Raw genomic sequence first — 14,152 nt, forward strand, 5'->3', positions numbered from 1 at the left:
GGCCTGAAAGCACCCAGCTGGCCTCACCCCAGTCAGGAACTGTGCAATTGCCTGCCCTGCCCTGCCCTGCCCTGCCCTGCCCTGCTGTGTCTAGGGAGCATCGCTATCCCCACCAAGGCGCCTGGCTCACCTAGCCAGCGAGCACGTGATGGTATTCCAGACACCACAAAGACAAAAGATGCTTCCACACAGGGCCATCTAAAGAAACCAGAGACTACAGTTTTCTCTAGAACAAGACTCAGCAGAGAGGCCAAGCAATGACTTGAATTACCAGGTCTTTGTCTGCGGGATACGGTATCCGGTGTCTGCCAGGTGCCACGGCTGATGACAGAAGACGACGGGCCCACAGTTCTCAGGCTTTCCCTCTGCAGAATTGCCTGCCCTTCAAAGCTCCTTGCTTTGGGCCTCCAAGGAAAAGCCCACTGGAGAGCTTTTCCTCCACACAGTGGGCATCTTCAGCAGTACTAGGCAGTGCCAGGTCATAAAGTTAGCCTAAGAACCCAGTACAAGGCTTGGCACAAAACAGGTATTTGTTTCTCTGGATGGATGAGCGCCTCCGATATTAGAATTACCAAGAGACGCTTAGAGGAGAAAATGGAGATTTTGGTGCTGAAGCTTACCATGCCCAGGCACTGAGTTCAATCCTTGCCACACTTAGACTATTTAAGATACAAATTAATTCACAAAATACGGACAAGAAATAGTTTGCCTGAAAGAAATGGAACTAAGCAGCAAGGACAAAAGTTGGGTGATTTTTATATTTTTGTGCTATTTAGCTATGGACTCATAGGTATGTATCACATATTAATTTTCCTCTTCCATGAATCAGACACAGCTCTTCAGCTCTCCCACTACAGTCTATTGAAAGTCTGTTTTCTTGGTCCAGGGACATAGTTCAATGAATGATGTGCTTGCCCAACACGCACAAAGCCCTGGGTTTCATTCCCAACACTCCCATAAACTGGGCTTGATGGCACATTTCTGTAATCCCAGCACTCGGGAGGTGGAGGCAGGAGGATCAAAAGTTCAAGGTCGTCCCCTGCATTTAGTGAGAGTCTACATAATTTTGGGACAGCCAGGGCCATATAACAAGAACCTGAATAAAAAAAATGTTTTTAAGTGAATAAGAAAATAATTAATTGGCCCAGTGTAAGGAGAGGCAGCTGGGTCTGTTTTCAGTGTAATTAACCTAACCTGGGAGCAGGTTTTTCTGCCTTTCAAACTATTCAAGGCACTTCAGAAGCTGAGGGTAAGTGGATAAACTTCTGTGGTAGGGCCTGAGTGATAAGGCATTGCCAGGAAGGAGCCAGCAGTATTTATCAGAAAAGACTGAATCAGTGCCACGCTTTTTGAATCAACCCTACCTTCCCAGGAGATTTCCACTCGAGCCAGATGGCTGCAGGGTTGCAGGGTATAGGCTCAAAAGATGCATCTTCACCTGATTTATTGATAATTGTCAGTTTAGATCAGAAAGGACTGGCTTCACAGAGTCCCTGCATGTGCATGTGTGTGTACACATGCAGTGTGTGGGTGTGTGTGCATGCACACACATGCATGTGTATTCCAAAGCTGGCCTTGAGGAGGTTGCAGTGTCATTCTTCATTCTCTCAGTATACATGTAATTAAACCCCTTGTTGGCCAGGCCTGATGATGCACACATGGACCCTAGCACTCAGGAGGAGAGGCAGAAGCGGGAGTTTGGGGCCAAGTCTGGGTTACATAATGTGTTTTAGAGCAACAAAGACTCTGCCTTGAAAATAAGAAACATTTCATTAGAGAGGAAGGAAACAAAACCAAAGAGGAGGTACTTTCTCAGTAGCAAACTGAAAAGCAGAGCTGTGGCTCCAACATGCAGCACAGAACTCAGCCCCACTCTTCCAGGGCTACCGACAAGTCCTGACATATATCTAGATACAGCCGCTAGGCAAAATAAGAACCTGGGAGTCAGGTAGGGCACTTGGGAAAATGTTGGTTTTGGTATATATTTTCTGGAAAGGATCTGCCTTAGTGCATGAGTCCCCACTGCTGTCAAGTTTCCACAGAAAGATTCCTGTGAGGACCAGCCTTCTCAGTGGAGTGAAAAAGGGGTTTGGGAGCTGGAGAAATGCCAGCACTTAAAAGCACTGTTGCTGTGCTGGGTGATGGTGATGCACACCTGCAATCCCAGCAGGCAAAGTCAAGCAGATCTATGTGAGTTCAAGGCTAGCCTGGTCTACAAAGCATATGCCAGGACAGAACTGTGACACAGAGAAAACCCTGTCTCGAGAAAAATCACACACACACACACACACACACACACACACACACACACAAAGAGCACTTGCTGCTTTTGCAGTAGTCATAATGGTAAAAGTAAAAAGCTGCAGGTCCCGGCTATGTGGCAGGTGAGAGACCAAGGTGAGAGACGGATAGGCACATCATGCAGAGTGATGTTGGATATTTATTTAGTGGGTTATGAAGAGGAAAGGGGAAAAGGGAAAAGCAGAGAGAGGCAGAGAGAGAGAGAGAGAAGGAGAATCAGAGAGAGGGGCGAGGAGGAGAGGCGCATGGCGGCAGCTACCTCTTTGGGAAAGAGACAGAAAGGAGGGATCTCAGACTGGAAGCTGAAGGAAGATCTGCCTGCCTTCACAGTGGATGGGACAGGGAAGGAGTGGGCAGGGCTTGTCTCTTAAAGGGACAGGACAGATTACATTCCCATCTCTTTTTTATAATAAAAAGGGGGGAGGTTGGGGGCTGCAGAGATGGCTCAGCAGTTAAGAGCATTGCTTGCTCTTCCAAAGGTCCTGGGTTCAATTCCCAGCAACCACATGGTGGCTCACAACCATCTGTGGTGAGGCCTGGTGCCCTCTTCAGGCATGCACGTAGACAGAATATTGTATACATAATAAATAAATAAATATATTTTTTTAAAAGGTGGGAGGTTAGGCACATCAGGTTAAAAGAACTGGGATGGCAGATTCTCAAGACTCCTTCCTTCTCGTTTGTGGACATTGTCTGGGGGGAATCTGAAAAAGCTGGGTGCTGGTCACATCCTGGCGTAGCTGGTGTCTTTGTTTTGTCTGGTGTTTGTGGTATGGAAATGTCTGGTATCTCTCTTTTTTAAAAAAAAGATTTATTTATTAATTATGTATAGTGTTTTACCTGCATGTATGCTGCAGGCCAGAAGAGGGTACCAGTTCTCATTGCAGATGATTGTGAACCACCATGTGGTTGCTGGGAATTGAACTCAGGACCTCTGGAAGAGCAGTTGGTGCTTTTAACCTCTGAGTCATCTCTCCAGTCCAGTCTGGTGTCTCTTACACCTGTTTAAGGTATTGGTAGAACAGAGGATAAAGTTAAGTTTCTTAAAAAAAAATTTTTTTTTAGGACCAGGGAATTGAGAGGGGTGTATCTGACCTGTTTAAGGTGGGTCCTTCAATTTGCTCCCTGGAACTTTCAAGAATTTTTGGGGTTTGTGAAAACATAAGTTTATATCACAAGGTCTTGCCAAAGCAGGCCTCCCTATAAGGCAGGCACTGAGAAGTGGCATTTTGGGAACTAGTGTGCCAGGAAGCTCAACTCCACAACACTAGGAGGGATGCAGAGCAGCCACTGACTACATAGCCTGTACCAGAACGTCCATCAGAAGAGTGAGAAGGCATGCTGGGTGGTAAGTCTGTTAACTATGTGAATATGTGCTGTGCTGTGGGAACTCCTTAAGCCAATGGCCTTTGAGATGCTGGCCCACTTTGGGCGTGGTCTTGAGTACTTTATATGCAGAGGTAGGGGCATGGCTGCTGGATTTGGTTCTCGTTCCCTGCTCATGCAGAGGACTGCTGATCTGTGAGTCTACCCCTAAATAAAGAGACCTTTATTATACTCCATTCTGAGCTAGTGTGAAACTACATTCTGCCCTGGCGTAGGCAAAAATAGCTTTATTTATTAGCCAATAAAAGCAACATATATACAGAAGGACATCCCACATAATCTCCCCTTTTATGTCTAAATAAAAAGGAAGGTTTTAACTTTAACGTAGTAAAATTACATATACAAAACAGTTATCAAGCGAGAATTATAGTTACAATATTTAGTCTACTAACATTTGGCAAATTAAGGAAACTATCCTTTATCATAATTAAGACTTGCTACTAACTAGCTCTTACAACTTAAATCAACCCGTATTTCTTACCTTCCTGTACCACGTGACAGTACTGTTTTCCAGCACAGCATATTCATGTGGTTTTTCTCTGCTTCTCCTGGTAAGTCTCTGTGACCTCGCCCTGCTTCTTCCCAGCGTTCTCTCTTCCCAGGAAATTCTGTGTACTTATTGGCCAATCAGCTTTTTATTAACAATGAGAGCAACAAATACTCATAGTTTACAAAAAGATTGTTTCACAGTAGCATATCTGAAGAGTCCAGAGCAGTGAGGAACCAGCTGACATGGGTGCCTGTTTGCCATCTGGGGCCATGGTGATGTCTGGGCCTGAGCTGCTGCCAAGGGCCATGTTAGGGTCCGTGGCCCTGACACAGCTGTTGGAGTTGTATGGGTCAAGCTGTGGCTGGGGCCATGTCTGGGCCCAGTCATAGCCAGGGTCTGTGTTGATGTCTGAGGTTCCTGTTCTTATTGAGGGCTATGCAGATGCCCAGGATCTGGGCTGCCACTTTGAGACCTTACAGATGTTCGAGGGCCACAGAGTCACTGGACCCATCCCAATCTGAGTGACTTGTATTGCCAATCTGGGTACCATCCTAGCTGGGCCGCCGACAAGGGCCGTGTCTGGGTCCATGGTGCAAGAGCAGAGTCTGTGTTACTCATGTTGCTACCAAGAGCCATGCGGAGGACTAGGGTCTGAACCACCACCTAGGCTCATGCTAGTGTCTGAGGTTGTGCCATTGCCTAGGCCATACATATCAGAGTGGCCTATGCTGCCACCTGAGTCCAGGCCTGGACTGCTGCCAAGGGCCATGCCTGGGTCCATGGCCCTGCCACAGTCTCGATCTGTGTTGATGTCTGAGGTTTCTGTTACCACCAAAGACAGAGAGGATAGGACTGTACAAAGTCAGCCCTGCCTCTCACTGGCTGCAGCACTAGGGAGAACTGGTCTCTCCCCTCCCCCCACTAACTGCAGCCTCAGGAGAGAGACCCCTGCACCTCGCTTGCCTGAGCAGAGAATGGAGCTGACCCCATTAGTGGGGCTGTAGGTAAGCTGGCCCTGGAAAGTGGGGGAGTGGGAGAGCTGGCCCCACTATCTGTCTGCCATGTGGTGGAGTGGGTGGAGAGATGCCCCCCCTTGCTCCTTGACACCTATGTGGGCGGGAAAACTGGTCCCATGGTCACAAGAGTGGGAGAGCCCACTTGAGTTGTAGCCCTCAGGAGAGTGGCCCTGCACCTCACCTGGGCAACACAATAAAGCTGACCTTGTTGATGGGGGCACAGGTACATGAGAGATCTGGCCCCACCCCTCATCTGCCAGGGAGAGACTCTTCCCCATCCCCCCGACTTATCACCTGCAGCAAGAGGGCGAGAAGACCCTGAGATCACGAGAGTGGAAAAGCTGATCCTGCCCCGCACCAGCTGCAGCACGCGGGAGAATGGGCCCCGCACCTTGCCCTGACAACACAGTGGAGCTAACCCTGTTTGTGGGGGTGCAGGTAGCCGACCCCCAAGGGTATGAGAGCAAGAGAGCTGACCCCGTTCTCGTCATCTGCCATGTGGTGGCACGGATGAGAGAGAGAGCTCCCTTACCACCTGAGACAGATGGGAGAGCTGGCCTCAGGAGCATGAGAATTATAAGACTGGGACAGTGAGCCCCGCGCCTCGCCTGGGCAAAAGAGTAGAGCTGGTCCTGGTGGTGTGGGTGCTGGTGAGCCAGTCCCAAGGGTGTGAGAACAGAATAAACCTGCTCCTTACTGTCTGCTGCAGTGGGTGAGCTAGCCAGGGCAATACTGAAGAACTTGCCCTGCTGGTGCTGAGGGAAAGCTGGCAGGCTGACCAACCCATCTACCATCCAGCCCCAGAACCAGGGCTATGAGTTGGTCCACCCCAATATCCACCTCATCTATGAACTGCAGGAGCACATGAAGGGACTGAACCTGTAAATCCAAAGCTGCAGGATCTCTATGACACAAGGCAACAACAGGATATCCAAGAGGAGTCCCAGGATCGAGGGTGTAGCAGAAGGCAGAGACCGCAAACCAGAAAACTCATTTCAACGAACATTAACAAGATGTATGAACTAAAGGCGACACTGTGTGACTCACTCTGTCCCACTCCAACGTTTCACACCAAGACTTGTGTTAGTTTGGTTGTTTTGTCTTTTGAATTTTGTTTTGTTTTTGGGGGGAGGTTGCAATGGCAGAGGGCAGATAGGAACGGACAGGGAGATGAGATATGGTTGGGATGCATGATGTGAAACCCATCAATAAAGAAAATTAATAAAGAATCAGTAAAGAAAAGTGAAGAGAAAGGCTTTGAATCTGGGTGTGGCTGTCTCACCACAGGCAGCTAGAGCTTCTTAGAAGAGAATGGCCTTTAGTCTGCTCCACCCTGCCCCAGAGCAGAGAATCTTCTGGTACAGATGGGTACCTCCAAGTGCTCACAGAAGGCTGAACCTTATCCTAGCTAACGCCCCAGAACCACCAGCACTCACTGGTCTGCCCAGCAGGTGGTGCCAGAGGGCCACTTGTCTGTCCCAGAACTGCCCCCTCCACCGCCTATCTAGAACTCAGAAGCCCTGTCTGATTGGTAGGGGCCAAAAACAAACAAACAAACAAAAAACCCCAACGTGGTTCTGCCCTCCAGTACAGGGACTAGTGTCCCCAAACAAGTTCGCAATAGATGGGGCAGCAGGGCCAGGGGAGCTTTTTTTAGGAGGTTTGAGCTAGGGTAGGTGAATGATGAGAAGAAAATGGCTTTAGAAGTCCTGCTGATGCTGGGGGGGGGGGGGGGCGGTAGTGGAGGCAGGTGGATCTCTGTGAGTTCGTGGCCAACCTGGTCTATGGAGTGAGTTCTATGACAGGCTCCAAAGCTACAGAGAAACTGTCTCTAAAAACAAAACAAACAAAAAGTACTGCTACTGGACTACTGTGGAGGAAAGCTGTGTAAAGGCGAAGAAAATACCAAAGGTTTGGGTAGGAGGTAAGGAACTCTATTTATTTATTTGTTTACTTACTTGAGGATGGGCAAAGTTCAGAAGACAACTGTGAGGGGATCAGGTCTTGCTTTCTATGCCATGAATTTGGGGGATCAAACTCAAGTAATCAGGCATGGCAGCAAGCACCTTTATCCAGCTCACCAGCCCCAGGAACTCATTTTGAGATGCTAGCCTGATGAGGCACATCAAGTGGACAGTTGGTCTTATAGCTCGGGAGCTCAGGGGAGAAGTTCGTCTGAGGGTACAACCTGGGATGCTTCAGCCATCTCTTCAGACAGGATCGCAGAGGGGAATAGAGGAGCCTTGGGTAACAGCAGCGATGACTCAGTGGTTTAAAGTCCTTGTTGTTATTCCAGAGGACGCAGATTCAATTCCCTGTGCCACAATTGTTAGTAACTCCAGTTCCAGGGAATCTGATGCCCTTTTCTGGATTCCTCAGGCACCTGCTCCCACACATGCAGTATACACATGCATTATGTGTATGCACGCAAAATACACACAAAATTAAGATAGGGGCTGGAGAGATGGCTCAGCAGTTATGGGCACTTGCTGGCTGCTCTTGTAGAGGACCTAAGATAAGTTTCCAGAACCCTTAGCAGGCGTCTTCAGGGAACCCTGGCTTCCCTAGCAGCAGGCCCCTCACTGTTCTCAACTGAGCGGAGACGCCTCAACTGAAGTATGCCGCACAAAATGTCTGGCACACGGGAAGCTCAGAGCTGTGCAGTATTCACTCCCAGCTGCCATTTCAGGACTAAACATGCAGCACCGCTCTTCCTACTCAGCCCGCTTTGGGGACTCTTCCTCCTCCGGCATGGAGTCCTGACGTGAGCTGTGCCTGAAGCGCCTTCAGGGCCGCAGCATCAAACTATCGGCACTGGCAGAAGATGCAAGTCACTTAGGCTGCGCTTCTGAAGCAGCAAATGGTGCAGGGCCATCTGGCGCTCAGGCTGAAGACAGAAATGTCCCAGTGTTCCCAGGAGGCTTAAGCAAATAATCTCATTTTGGAAAATTCACATGCCCCCAGCCCTGTTTTTTTAAATGCTAGCTTCTGATTTCCAGCCTAGTGCTCTGTGCACCTCTTGCCCCCAGGATCCGAGATGAACTTGGAAACTCAAGAGACCTACAAGACAATCCTTAAGATTCTATTTCAGGGAAACCTATGAGAGGGCCTGGAGCTAGCTCAGCAGTTAAGAGTGAAGACTGGTCTTGCTGAGTCCCTCTGGAGTTCATTTCTCAGAACCAGTGCCTGGAGGCTCACAACTACCTGTACCTGCAGGTCCAATGGCACCCAATGCCCTGTTCTAGCATTCAGGAATACATTAGTTCCTGCCAAAAAGAAAAAAGAGAAAGAAAGACAAAAGAAAAGAAAAGGCCTGTTGTGGTGGTGCATGCCTTTAATTCCAGCAACTGCGAAGCAGGAGCAGATCTCTGTAAGTTGAAGGCAAGCCCGTACTACATACCAGTCTCCAGGCCAGCCAGGGCTACATAGTGAAATTGACAACACACACACCACAAACATATCTATCTATATATCAATGTACATGTAAGAGAGGTCAATTTTAGTGGTGTGCACCATAATCCCCATTTGTTGGAGACGGAGGCAGGATTGGGAGTTCAAAGCCTCCCTCTGGTCCACAGTGAGTCTGAAGACAGCTGGGGAGAATACAGATGAGGCTTCATAGTCACCTCCTAGCTTCTAGCAGCTGAGTTGAGACTTAGAACAGTTACTTATTACTGAGGTTGGTGATGGAGAAACATGCATTCACAACTATGTCGAAAGAGACACCCAGACACTCTGGCTGTCTCGGGAAGTACCAGTGCAGAGCCCATAGAGCCCCTGAGCTAGGGAGGGGGAGACAGTGGGGAGAAAGGAGCACAGATGTGGCCAGCATCAGCATCGGCTTGGCTAAGGTGGGAGCTGTGACGAGGAGACAGTTGTTCCTCGGTGCGGTGTGCTGATGAGGATCGTGAGGTTCATTCAAGCTTGCTGCAAAATGGTAGAGGAGCCACCCTGCAGTCCATTCAGGCACAGAAAACTAGAGATGAGGCTGGAGAGGTGGCTTGGTGGTTAAGAGTGCTTGCTGCTCTTGCAGAGGATCACCCACATGGTTACTCACGAGTCACTTTAATTCCAGCTGCAGCAGATACAACACCCATTTTTGGCCTCTGTGGTCACTGCACTCCTGTGCACAAACCTATCCACCCAAACAGGTAGTTAAAAACCCATCTACAGTTGTGGGTGGGTGGTGGAAAGCATAAGGCCCTACCTGGCACCTTAGGTCCTTTATCCCCCCCACTTCCACGCGTTTCTTTGAGGGCAACCGAGGGTTATTGGATTCCAACCAAGGGAACTTCATAAAGGGACACCATAAAGTATTCCAACCAGCCCTGGTCCCACCACTTACACTGATCAAATGACAATAATGGGGTAATATTCCCCCCGCAGCCAGAAGACAAGGATTGTCAAGAGAAGACTGGCAGGAGTGGTCATCCTTGTTTGCCCACCACAGTAGGGGCAGTGACACACACAGAGTATCAGGAGGTGGTGTATGTATGTTTATAAGTTTATTGAGTACAGCATAGAAGGGTATCTGGCCAGGCAGCATAGAGTGCCACCTAACACAGAGCCTAGACAATGTTTTTGTTCTTCTGAGAATTACTTCCATAATACATTGTGATCACACACCTTCCCAGCCTGTTTGAACTTAGTTTCCACTCCACTTCTTCTGCGTCCATGCACTTTTGGTAGGCTAGGTAGCAGCTCCGCCACTCACCTTGTTCTACACACTACCCATCCAACGGGGACAGATCTCTACATTCCATGCTAGTCCACGTCTCAATAGCTGGTCCCAACTGGTGGTTTTCTGGGAGGTTGTGAGACCTGGCTGGCAGAGGTGAGTCACAAGGGCAGGCCTCTGAGGCATCTCTGCTTCCTGTCAGCTGCCATATGACATCTCTTACTCCTGCCGCCACCGATAGGGTAGCCCTAACCACTGCTCCTTTCCCACCACGGCAGACTGTATCCCTGAGACTGGGCCAGAATAGCTCTCTCTTCGGATATTTGTTCACAATTACATAAAACAAAGGCACTTCTCCACTCCAACGTCAAGTATTTTATTTTAAAGACCAGGGGACATAAAACCCCAAACCAACAACTGGATCCAAGTGAGAACATCTAGGAAGTGGGAAAGGGGTGGGGTTCAAGATCCTACAGTAACAGCAGGGAGAACAATAAGACTAGACACCACCTTTCTGTGCAGACTCGGAGGGCAGGCCGCCTCCATACCCCCTCACACCGAACGTTCTTAAAAGATCAGAGGGAATCCCAGGAGCAAGCCCACAGACATCACTGTCTAAACCTATCTGCCTGTTCTACCAAGTATCAGCCGGGAGTCTCTACAGAGAAGCACCAATGCAGCACAGAACAATCACCCAGGAGTGAAGGGCTCTACTCCAGACATTTAGTTAGATGAAATTCAGGATAAGGAATTCAGGAGAGGTGTATCAAGAAAGATTGAGGCACTTGAGAGGCAGTGTTAGGAGAATGAATACAGGGGCCAACCTGGACTACACTGAGACGTGTCTCAAAAAATAAAGCAGAATTAAACAGAGAGAGAGGAAGCTGACTAGACTAGATCAGGTAGTCAGACTTCGAGGTTTGAAGGTAAGGTTGGTGAGAAAGCTTACAGACAGTAAGAAAAGAAGAGGCTAACAAAGGAGACCATGCTTGATCTCAGACACATAAAACAAAACAAATCCCAAGCCGTGGTGTGCAGACAGGTTGGTGTCTGAGTTCAAGGCTAGCCTAGTCTACTGAGTGAATTCACACCACCCAAATGGCCACTCACAGTAAGTTCAGTTCTCAGAAGACCCCATGTTTCTTTCTAGCCTCTGTGGACACCAGGCATGCATGTGGCGCATTTACACACATAATGGAAGTACTGAGCATGAAGTAGCAGACACTAGTGGGTAACTTCTTCAAACTATCCCACAATATACCGAGACTTGTCTGCAAAGTTATTCTATGAGGACCATGCTGGTTGGTTCTAAACTCACCAAAGAACACGACCAAAAGAAGAAAACTATAGACCAATATTCTCAATATAAAAATTCTCAAAATACTTGCAGACTCAATTTAACAATATTAAAAAGGTAATTTACCACCAAGATAGCTTAATCACAGGAATGCAAAGAGGGCTCATTATTATTATTTGTTTTAAATCAGCAAAAGTAATATAGAAATCAAATACCTGTAATTCTAGTACCCGGGAGCCCAAGACAAAAAGGTCAGGTCAGGTCAGGTTCAAGGTCATCTGCAACTAGACCCCCAACATGGAAAGCACCTTTAATCATCCAGAAAGCACCTTTTAACATCCCAGCACAGATGAGGCAGGCAGAGACAGCCTCATTTTCACAGCAAATTCCAAGCCAGGCAGGTCAGGAGGATTGGACAGTGAGACCATTTAAATATATATGAGTATGTATTTTTTTCCTATTTATAGAGTACATGGTCCTATATTTAAAAAGACCCTGAAGGCCGGGCGGTGGTGGCGCACGCCTTTAATCCCAGCACTCGGGAGGCAGAGGCAGGCGGATCTAGGTGAGTTCGAGGCCAGCCTGGTCTTCAAGAGCTAGTTCCAGGACAGGCTCCAAAACCACAGAGAAACCCTGTCTCGAAAAACAAAACAAAACAAAACAAAAAACCAAACAAACAAAAAGACCCTGAAGTCTCTAGGAACTTTTAGACCTAATAAATTTAGTCAAATAGAAAGATTACAAAACCAACATCTAAAAACCAGTAGCATGGGACCAGCAAGACAGGTAAGCCTGAGGTTCACCCTAGATCCACACGAACTGACTTCATTAATTTGTCCTCTGACCAACACATGCACACTATGGCATGCCTATACTCAAAAATATATCTTACATGTTAGTGATAAAATCTTTTTATTAAAAAGATCAGTATTTTTCATATAGTAATAACCTATTATAAAAGAAATCAGAGCAATCTCATTCACAAATCTAAAAAAAAAAATCTAGCAACAAACCTAACCAAGGAGAAAGACCCTACAACATAACCATGCAACACAGAACACAAGACACTAACTTGTTAAAATGACCGTATCGAGTCAAGTGTGAAGGTCCACGTGTTTAATTCCAGTACCCGAGGAAGCAAAAGCAGATGGATCTGAGTCCCAGGTTAGCCTGGGTTACATAAGACCCCATCTCAAAACAAAAACAAACAAAAATAACAAAGTCATATTACTGGAAGGAATTTACACGATCAAGGTAGAGAATGGAGGGCCATCAAAGTCCACATATGTATGAAAACGTCACAATCAAACAATATCCTTACAGTTCTAACAGTCTGACAAGAGGTATGGCCATCACTAGTCATGTCCAAATACATTTATAACCTTGACAATGGTTATTTTAGTATTTTTCAACACAAGGTTTCTCTTTTAACAGCCTTGGCTGTCCTAGAACTTGTTTTGTAGATTAGGCTGGCATTGAAATCAGAGATCCACCTGCCTCTGCCTCCAAAGTGCTGAGACTAAAGGCATGCGTTACCATGCCTGGCTGACAAGATTATTTTTAACATAGGCACAAATGTGAAGAAAAAAAACCCAAAATATTATAGTTTATAAAAGCTAAAAATAGTCAAAGAATTAATGAGATTAAGAGGTTAATAAAAAACAGGTTTACAGGTTTAGGTCAAAAGGACAGAATCTACTTCAAAACTAAGCCTATTAGCAAACTACTGGCTGTTTCTAGAAACACATGAGTGAAGTCACTGCCACCCCACAGATACCATCACCACAAAAATCCGGGTGGAGTTCGGAAACAAGCAACGTTCTTTATTTTTAGGACGGGTTCATGTTAGGCATGATAATATACACCTTTAACTCCAGCACTTGGAAAGCAGAAGCAAGTGGATCTCTGTAAATTCAAAGCCAGCCTGGTTTCAAGACAGCAAGAGCTACAAAGTAAAATCAGACCTTGTCTCAAAACAAACAAAAAACAAAACGAACAAGATTGTCTCACTACGTAACCTTGGTTGGCCTGGAATTCAGTGATTCACCGGTCTCTGCCTTCCAAATGCTGATATTATGTGTATCATGCCAGGCTGAGTCAAGGTTCTTAACCCTAGACATACTTATGCCCAAGCTCTCCTTCAAATAATTTAAAATCTCTATGGACATCAAGATTGAAATCCACAGAAATAACTACTGTTTCCAATGAAGCCAGGTCATTCTGAAAAAGAACAGAATAGACATTACTCTCCCATTCAAAGCACATCGACTAAAACAACAAATATTTACTATGTAGCCAGGAGGGGATGAAAAGATGGCTCAGAGGCTAAGAGCACTTGCTGCTGCTCCAGGTCAAATTTAGCTTTCAGCACCCACACCGACAGCTCAACTCTGAAGCCCTAGGGGATCTGCTGCCATCTTCTGGCGTCTGTGGGCATCCACTGATAAATGGTTAAATGGTATCAAGAGGCTCTGATGCTCCACTACACAGAGTGATAACCACACCACTATACATTGTACAATGCATTCAAACAGCTAGGACCAAAATGAAAAATGCTTGAGGCATACTTAACCTGGTGCCCTTTTAATATGACATTGTTTTTGTTTTAAAATAAAAATATGCATATTTCTTAAAATATTCAAACCCAACAATGACATTTATAAATTCAATCTCAAACTTTTTAATTAAAAAATGCATTTATCTTAAAAATGATGTGTGTGTATGTTATGTGCACATGAATGCTAATGTCCACAGTGGCCAGAGGCACTGAATCCCCTGGAGCTAGAGTTAGGGGGCAACCGTGAAGCTTCAGATGAGGGCATGGTTCCTCTTCAAGAGTAGCACTAGCTAGCTCTTAACCATGGATCCGTCTCTCTAGCCCCCAATTCTTTTTTAAACATCTGTGTATATGGGTATATACATCACTGCTTTTGTGTACGGAGGTCAGAGGACAACTTGCAGGAGTTGCTTCTCTCCTTCCACCA

The sequence above is a fragment of the Myodes glareolus genome, chromosome 9 (genome assembly GCF_982192425.1).
Source record: "Myodes glareolus chromosome 9, mMyoGla1.1, whole genome shotgun sequence".
Classification (NCBI taxonomy): Eukaryota; Metazoa; Chordata; class Mammalia; order Rodentia; family Cricetidae; genus Myodes; species Myodes glareolus.